The sequence below is a fragment of the Mandrillus leucophaeus genome, unplaced genomic scaffold, assembly GCF_000951045.1.
Source record: "Mandrillus leucophaeus isolate KB7577 unplaced genomic scaffold, Mleu.le_1.0 Scaffold100, whole genome shotgun sequence".
Classification (NCBI taxonomy): Eukaryota; Metazoa; Chordata; class Mammalia; order Primates; family Cercopithecidae; genus Mandrillus; species Mandrillus leucophaeus.
Window position 1 is genome coordinate 1,635,272 of NW_012098099.1, and position 9,585 is coordinate 1,644,856.

The 9,585-nt window shown below is 38.6% G+C and overlaps 1 protein-coding gene across 1 annotated transcript in view; it reads left to right on the forward strand.

The window, feature by feature from the left end:
- The window catches only part of AMPH (amphiphysin), a 271,429-nt gene that overhangs the window by 108,665 nt on the left and 153,179 nt on the right, over window positions 1–9,585 (forward strand). The window contains exon 2 of the mRNA XM_011972763.1: window positions 944–1,024. The gene's annotated coding sequence lies outside the window, so the exon portion shown is untranslated. The remainder of the gene's footprint in view (window positions 1–943; window positions 1,025–9,585) is intronic.

The following is a 9,585-nucleotide window of genomic DNA, read 5'->3' on the forward strand; positions in this document are numbered from 1 at the left end:
AATACTGTCCCGATGAAGTAGATCAGGGGTCCCCAATCCCTGGCCTCAGACTGGTACCAGTTTGTGGCCTGTGAGGAACCGAGCCACACAGCAGGAGGTGAGCAACAGGCGAGGGAGCATTACCGCCTGAGCTCCGCCTCCTGTCAGATCAACAGCAGCATTAGGTTCTCATAGGAGAGCAAACCCTACTGTGAACTGAACATGCGAGGGATCTAAGTTGCAAACTCCTTATGAGAATATAATGCCTGATGATCTGTCACTGTCTCCCATTACCCCCAGACAGGAACATCTAGTTGCAGGAAAACAAGCTCAGGGTTCCCACTGATTCTACATTATGGTGAGTTGTATAATTATTTCATGATATATTACAATGTAATAATAATAATAGAAATAAAGTGCACAATAAATGTAGTGTGCTTCAGTCATCCTGAAACCACTCCCCCCGCCACCCTCTGGTCAGTGGAAAAATTGTCTTCCATGAAACTGGTCCCTGGTGCCAAAAAGGTTGGGGACCACTGAAGTGGATGAATGCTTTAGTCAGACAGCTTTGGTCTACTGTTCACAAGCAGCTGAGTACCAATTATGCATTCAGCATTGTGCCAGATGCTTTGGACAAAAAGACAAATAAGGCATAGCTTCTGTCTCTAAGTCATGCACAGCCTGCTAAAGGAAACAGTTATATAAAGAAATAAGTGCAGTGTAGCACAACACTTGCTCAAAGCCACACAGCCTGTGAGGGGCAGGGCTGGGATTCAGTTTTTTTTTTTTGTTCAGCTCCACAGCTGCCAAGCCAAGATGCTTCCAGAACAGAAAAACTAGGAGTGCTGATAGTTTTTGCTCTACTCCTCGGAGCAAAACATCAGCCTGGCTCCATTAACAGAAAATGCACATCTTTCTTTTAAAACATTATTAAATTAAACATTGTGTTTTATTTGCAAATTAGGTCCTCCAGAAACTGGGGAAAGCTGATGAGACAAAAGACGAACAGTTCGAAGAATATGTCCAGAACTTCAAACGGCAAGAAGTGAGTCCATTTGTTTCGTTTCTGGAGTGGGAAATGGTTTAAATGTGTTTGTGTCTTAGCATATAAGCAAAATGCATTAAGATTAAAAAAAGAATAGGTGGAGTTGGCACTAACTTGAGAGTAACACTTGCTAATTCTGTAGAATTTCCTATGGAAGATGGTAAAAGGCCGTAGACAGTAGATTTTGGAATCCCAGGAGATAAAGACTCTGCTGTCCTGGATTGCTTTAGTTTTTTATTATGCTTTATTTTTTGAAACAGGGTCTCACTCAGATTGCCCAGGTTGGCGTGCAGTGATACAATTTTGGCTCACTGCAGCCTCGACATCCTTGGACTCAGGTGATCCTCCCACCTCAGCTTCCTGAGTAGCCGGGATTACAGGTGTACACCATCACATGTGGCTATTTTTTGTGTGTTTTTAGTGGAGATGGGGTTTCACCATGTTGCCTAGGATAGTCTTGAACTCCTGGACTCAAGCGATCCACCCACCTAGGCCTCCCAAAGTATTGGGATTATAGGTGTGAGCTACCAGGCCCAGTCTTGGACCACTTTAATACAGATGACAGGTCTATAGGAATGCTGGTGTTTCTGAAGATTTATATTTCATTGAACATTAGAAAAGCAGTAGTTTAACACTTCTGGTAAAATAACCTTAATTGTTGCATGCTTCAAGAGCATGCATTCGCAACAGGGAGTATACTAATACCTTCCCTAAGGGGCTGAAAATTGGTTCTTGGTGGGTGAAGAAAACTTTTTCAGTGTATAAAGCAAAGATAAACATACATTAGATAAACAGATATATAGTATACTTATGATATTAAAATTTTACAGGCGGTGTAATTAGGAAAAAACGTCTTAAAAGACTCCTTGGGAAGGTGACAATGAAAAAAAAAAAGGTTGAGAAACAGATTGTGATGTTTGTTCCTTCAGTGTATGTGTTTAACAGACATGTGAATATAGAAACTATTTTTAAACTATGTCTTGATCTCTAATGCTTGGATAATTGGCTAGAATATCTCTCTTTCGGTAACACACATAAGGGCTGGGGAGGGAAAGATAGGAGTGGGGCCGTCTGAGGTTAGAAGCCTCAAATCTAGAGATCATCTTAGAGATGGGGTGGGAAGAAGGAAGGCTGAGAAGGCCTTGGGAAATGGGGTTTGGGCATTATAATGTCTAATTATGTGGGGAACAATATAAGGACATGGATTTATTTTCCTGCTGTCATTGGAGCTACCAGTGTCCACAGAAGGAATTATGGCCTCAGGGATGACACCAACAATGGGAAATCATCACAGGTTTTATTTTGCCCCCTTTGCTCCTGACCTTGGAGGTTTCTTTCTTCCATTTGTGTATCAGGGTTCCTGCTGTTTCTCTCACCAAGACATTCTATTTCTTTTCCTCGCCAAGAGGGATTATACATTTCAGCAGGTATGGAGCCAGGTAGATCACTTTTGCCAAAACACATTCCTGAATGTCTCCAGTTTCATCCCAAGACTAAGGGTTGGCAGATGTGATAGGTAGTCAGTTTACCATGAATGGGATAGCAAACATATTCTATCTGAACATGAGAAAAGGGAGAGGGGAGCTGGAGAACAAACAGTAACAGAAAGAAAAACTGATCATGGCCAAATGAACAAATATTACAGAGAGCTTTGGCTTAATAAAGGTAGGAAAGAGAATTCCTAGGGAAATATTGGACTTGGGCCCACAGAATAAGCACTCTCCTACTCTCCTCCAGGAGAAAGGGTCTCCAAATCAACTTCTCTTCTCATCTGGTGATTTTTCACACATCTCCTGCATGTGGGTAACTCTCAAATAGATCATTGTCTTGGATCACAAGAACTTCCCATACACAAACTTGTCCATCAGTGCCCTGTGACTTTGCAGGCAATCCCAAATGTCTGCTCTAAAAGATCGGATTTAGACTGAAGAAGTGATTCATGTTTACAGTTTTCCCTACCTATGGATTCACATTGTACCCTTCGAAACCTTGTTTTCCTGTCTGGCGTATCCCCATGGAGCTAATTGATTCTTTGCTCTTGGAGTTTTTCTCTATCACTTCTATGGCACTTTGATGTTGTTAGCACCCCAGAAGGTTAACTTTGGAAGCATCAGGTTTAGTAATGCAGTCATGCCCGGAAGCACTTTGCATTTTCCGATTACAGTGAATTTTCATTTTTTTTTTTTTCAGCTTTCTTGACTGCCCCAGGTGAGGATTGTTTTTTGTCGGGTACCAGAAGGTACTAGAGAAATGTGCCATTGATTAAATCATCAACTACATTGGCAGAATGATCTGTGCCACTAGGAGCAGCAGAATGGGGTGACTTTAAACTGCTGTCCTGCTATGTATTTTGGTCACTACATACAATATTCATTTTCAAATGTTATGGGGCATAGTATATTAGCACCCGTGAAGATTACCACCTTAGTTCTCCCAAGAATATTAGCAGTATTTAAAACCTGTGTGAAACTTCAAAACTTGGGGAAATTTGAATAAGCAATCCTATTTCATAAGAGGAAGGCAAATAGACTATAAATCTAGGAAATGTTGTTTCTCAGGGAGTTTCTTGACCCCATTTGGTTCACTTTGAAAACATTTTTGCATCTAAAACATCTTGCATTTTCATATTTCATTTTGATTTTTTTTATCAGAAAGTTTATAATCATTATAGTGGAGTGAGAAAGGAGAGTGCCTTACCCCTGTTTGTATACAAGAGAGAGACAAAGAGAAAGGGAAGGAGGATAGAAGGAAGAGAAGGGGAGGGATTTACTTATTTTCTTTTGAAACATATTAAAGGTTGAGAAGTGTAGCCGAAGGCTGATTTTATTAATACTCTACCGAGAGAAGAATCCTCTTACCCCCAATATGTATTGGTGATCAATTTGTATGTGTTGCGTATGCTGAAAAAGGAGTGGTGCTTATGGAGAAACATTAACCTAGAAGGAAGGATCTGCCAAGATTATGGTTACATCTGCAAGGTCTATTATTCTTAGTATTAATGTGATGGTGAATCAGTAATCTGAAGAGAAAGTATTATCTAGAGGCTACATACTCTAAAGGCATTATCTAACCTAGGAAACCTAGATTCCACATTTTTTCTATGAATATATATATTTTATATCCCAAAAGATACTATTGATAGTATAAAATGAAACCATATTTGGATTTGTGCATTGTATTATAGTCCCCTGACCACACTCAAGTAGTGCTTAATAAAGAGGTAGACCATTCTAGGATGTTCTAGAATTATTCAAACATTTATGGGGGTTCGATTATCTTGCTTTTAGTTTCCTTTTACAAAATCATAAGATCCTTGTAGTTATTGATATATTCCTTGCTTGTTCATGTTGGAAACAAAAGTCGCTGAAAAGTCTGTGTTTGAACTCTGGCTTGGGGCTATGCTTTATTTTATCCCAACCCTAAGTTTTCCTTTTGATCTCAAACTTCTTTTCCTTCAACATGGTTTGTGTGAGGCTGAGAGCATCGATAAAGGGTCTGTACATACTTTCTTTTGTCCATTGGACTCCCAATTGCTGTTGCTTTTGTGGTCCACGTTTCATAAACTACTTAATTAAAACAAGGAGAGCCTGGCACCGTGATACATGCCTGTAGTTCCAGCTACTCAGCAGGCTGAAGCTGGAGGATCACTTGAGCCCAGGAGTCCTGGGTTGTCATGTGCTATGCTGATTGGGTGCCCGTACTAATTTCAGCATCAATATGGTGACCTCCCAGGAACAGGGAACCACCAGGTTGTCTAAGTAGGGGTGAACCTGCCCAGGTTGAAAATGGAGCAGGTCAAAACTCCACACCTGTGAATAGCCTCTGCACTGCAGTCTGGGCAACACGGTGAGAACTCATTTCAGAAGGGAGGAAGGGAAGAAGGGAGGAAGGGAAGGAAGGAAGGAGGGAGGAAGTAATTAGGAGTAGCGCATTAGGGAATAGAATGAACTCTTCTACAGAGAACTTGGAATTTTCCATGACAATGCATGCTAAGGAGAGCAAGGATTGTAGAAATCCAGCAGAAAGAACAAAATCTGATTTCATTTCCTCCTCAGAGGGCCTTTCTTCCCCGTTCTATTTTCCGTCGGTTATGAAAGCTGCTAACAAGTAGCAAAATTGACTGGTGTGAACATCACCTGCTTTCAATTCTACCGGTTTTCTACTGACAGGTCTGTTAATGAGCAGAAAAAAAGGTCCCCTGTGGGAGGAAGGTCCTTGGTTTCTTTCCCTCCTTCCTGCTAATAAACTTGCCCAGTAAGATGCTGCACCTGTGGCAAGTGTGCAAATTAAAAGATGATACATTGAGGGCTGGTTGAGTCTAGATAACCAACTATTCGGTCACATTTTAGTGAGTGCAGGTGTGAGCACCCTCATCTAGGTCCCGTCTAAGAACAATAGTTCAAATAAAGGAAAGAGAGCTTTGATTCTCCTTCTGGCATCTCCATAGGCTTCCATTCCCTCGTTGAAATACCATAGCAGTGTTGTGTGGCTCCTCCTGGCCATGACTGAGTGATGGGCTAACTTTTGTGTAATATGAACCAATAAGAGAAGAAACCCTGGGACCTTGAAGTCCTCTCCAGTGGTGAGAATTCAGACCAGCCTCCCATGAGTAGTATGCTCTAGCAGCTGTTTAAAGCTGGGCCATGTCTTCTCCTTACACTGAACTCACCCCTCTTGGGCACACGGATCCTGTTTTATTGCTTTCATGTTTTTATTTCCATGGGAGCTAGTGCTTTGCAAGTAAACTTAACAAATACTTGCTAAACTTGAAGCTGAACGAGTGGCAGAAATTATCACTTTGAATGCATTCCTAGAGTACGTTTTTATTTCTGGGATGGAAGAGATGTATATGGTATGTATTTTTGTAAGCAGTTTCATGACATTTTCAAGAACCTAGTATATGTACATATAAATGACTAAAGAGAAAAATTTTAGAAGTTTTAAGGAAGAATGTAAAATAAAGGTATACTGCCACTGTATATATGTTAATATGTGGATAAAATTTTAATTTATGAAAACTTATACTTACCTTAAGAAGCTTTTTGCAATTTGTTTGAGCAGATAGGCCTAGTATATACCTTAGAACATTTATTTTTTCCCACAGATAACCATGATGTGAGTATATTAATGTATCTACCTTTCATTAAATATTAATCTTGACCTTCTTGTGATATAGCTACTGCCTTGATTAAATGTGATCCCATAAGATCTGTTTCAAATAATGATCCAATTCCAAATGGCAGTGTGGAGAGCCTCATTTGGCCTACACAGCATCCTGTCAGGTTATTAGACCTTCTGGATTCTGAATAAGAACCTAAGTTGGCAAGTTTTGTGCCCTCCAGAGCAGTGTTTTTGAAACATTAGCTGCATTGAAGTTACCTAGAAGGTGCTGGTACAGCAGGTCGCACCCAGCAGCCTGTGCTGTACCAGTGCCTTCCAGGTGACTTCAATGCAAGTGATGTCTGGGGCAAGACCTGAGAATCTGCATTTCTGACAAGTTCCTAAGTGATGCCAGTGATGCTGGTCCAGGGACAACACATTGAGGACCAATGCATTGTATCTATTCATGCAAATTTTTACAAGTATTTCCTCTGGTTTGTCCTTAAAAATTCTAATTCTATGTTTGATGTCTATTTTTAGTGTCTATTATAAATATGGATAAAGATTTGGTGGCTATGTTCTGGATTATCTGCGATCTGCACAGATCAAATAAACTAAGATGATCTGATATTTAACAGCCATGATTTTTGAGTGCAGTGATGGAGCTCGCTTCCTTCCAAAGTTGTAGAGCTGGGAGGCTGGATGCCCTGTTAAGAAATGAATGTCCCTGCTCACACCTTGATGAGAAGGAGTTTCATGAAGCTCTTTTAAGATAGTCTGGTTTAATAGGGGAAGTTATAGAAAGTATTAGAACTCTGGACGTAGGGTCCTGGGGAAAAAAAAAATGATTATCTGGGAAATCAGGTTTGGTGAATACAAGGCCTTGGAAATGAAATTGTCTGGTCCTGAAGCGCTGAGGCAATGCTGGAAGGGAAATTTATAGCATTAAATGCTTACATTAGAAACAAGGAAAGGTCTCAAATCAATAATCTAATTTCCTACCTCAAGAAACTTGAAAGGGAAGAAAATAAACCCAAAGCAAGCAGAAGGAAGGAAATAAAAAAGAACAGAAATCATTGAAACTGAAAACAGGGAAACAACAGAGAAAATAAATGAAACAAAAGGCTGATTCTTTAAAAACAATCAATAAAATTAATAAACCTCTAGCAGAACTGACAGGAAGAAAAAAGACACAAATTACCCACATCACAAATGAAACAAAGGCTATTACTATAGCTTCTGTAGCCATCTAAAGGATAATAAGGGAATTCTATGAGCAACGTTACACTGCAGATTCGACAACCACAAGGGATCAATTCCTTTACAATCACAAACTACCAAAACTTAATCAAGGTGAAGTAGACAATTTGAATAGTTTAATAAGTATTAAAGTGGATTTGTGATTTAAAATCTGAAAAAAATTTCCACACCCTCTGATAGTTTCACTGGAAAATTCTAGCATTTAAAGAATTAATATCAATTTTACATAATCTTTTTCAGAAAATAGAAGAGGAGGGAGCACTTCTCAACTGATTTTATGTGGGCTGTATTACCTTGATACCAAAACCAGACAAGAGTAGTATAAAAAGAGAAAACTGCAGACCAACATGTCTCATGAAGTTACATATAAGAATCCTTCAAATATCAGCAAATGAAGTCTAACAATGTATAAAAAGAATTACACAACTTTGCCAAGTAGGATTTATTCAGGATATGCGAGACTGGTTTAACATTCCAAAATCAATCAATGTAATTTACCATATAAACAGGGTAAGGAAAAAAATCATATGATTATATCAATTGATGTAGAAAAAAATTGTGACAAAATTCAACACCTATTCCACAATAAAAATGCTCAGCAAGTTATGAATAGAAGAGAATTACCTCATCTCAGTAAAGAACATCTACAAAGAAACCTATAGCTAATACAATTAATGGTAACAGACTGAATGCTTTTCTCCAAAAATTGGAAACAAGGCAGGGATGTCCATTCTCGCCAATGCTATGCAGTGTAGAAATGGAAGTCCTAGCCAGTACAAGAAGGAAAATGAAAGGAAACAAAAGGCGTACAGCTTATAAAGAAATTACACTCATTTTATCTGCAGATGACATAATTATGTACATAGAAAATCCCAAGACATCACCCAAAATACTACTGCAACAAATAAATGAGTTCAGTGAGGTCACAAGATATAAGATCAACACGTAAGTACCAATCACATTTCTATATACTAATAGTGAACATGTGGAAATCAAAATTAAAAACACAACATTTATAGTCACTCCAAAGAAAATGAAATATGTATGTACACACTAAACAAAACACATAGAGGATCTATATGCTTAAAATTATAAAATACTACTGAAATACATAAAAAAGAACTGAATACTTGGAAAGATATACTGTATTCATGGATTTGAAGACTCAACACAGTGAACATGTCAGTTCTCACTAAATTAACCTATAGGTTTAATGCAATTCCTTGAAATTTCTATAGCACATAGTTTTATGATCATAGATAAACTTATTCTAAAATTTATATGGAAATGCACAGGCCCTATCATAATTAAAACAGTGACAAAGACAAAGTAGGAGGAAAACTTCTACTCAAATATTAAGACCTACTACATAGGTGAAATAATCAAGACATTGTATTGCCAGAGGGATAGACATGTAGATTAATAGAACAGAATAGGTGACCAAGAAATAGACCCACACAAATATGCTCAACTGATTTTTGACAAAGGTTTAAAAGCAATTGAATGGAAGAAAGATAACCTTTCAACAGATAATGCCATAGTAATTGGCATCCAGAGGCCAAAAAGATGAACTTTGACCTAAAACTAACCCTTATACAAAATTAACCTAAAATAGATCAAGAACTTAAATATAAAACATAAAGCTTTAAAACTTTTGGGAAAAATAGGAGAAAATCTTTGGGATCTAGGGTTAGGCAAAGAGTTCTTAGATTTGCTACCAAAAGCACAATACAAAAGAGGAAAATGTGATAAATTGGACCTCATGCAAATTAAAAACTTCCTTTGCAAAAGAGCTGTTAAGAGAATGAAAAGACAAGCTATGTACTGGGAGAAAATATTTGCAAACTACATATCCAAGAAAGGACTAGTATCCGGAATACGTAAAAGAAACTCTTAAAACTCCATAGTAAAAAAATTTAAACAGTTCCATTAGAAAATGGGCAAAAAATATGAATAGCAGCCGGGTGCAGTGGCTCATGCCTGTAATCCTAGAACTTTGGGAGGCTGAAGCAGGTGGATCACTTGAGGTCAGGAGTTCTAAACCAACCCAGTTAACATGACGAAACTCCGTCTCTACCGAAAATAAATAAATAAATAAAAATAGCCGGGCATGGTAGGGGGTGCCTATAGTCCCAGCTACTGAGGCTGAGAGGGAAGAATTGCTTGAATCCTGGAGGCAGAGGTTGCAGTGAGCTGAGATC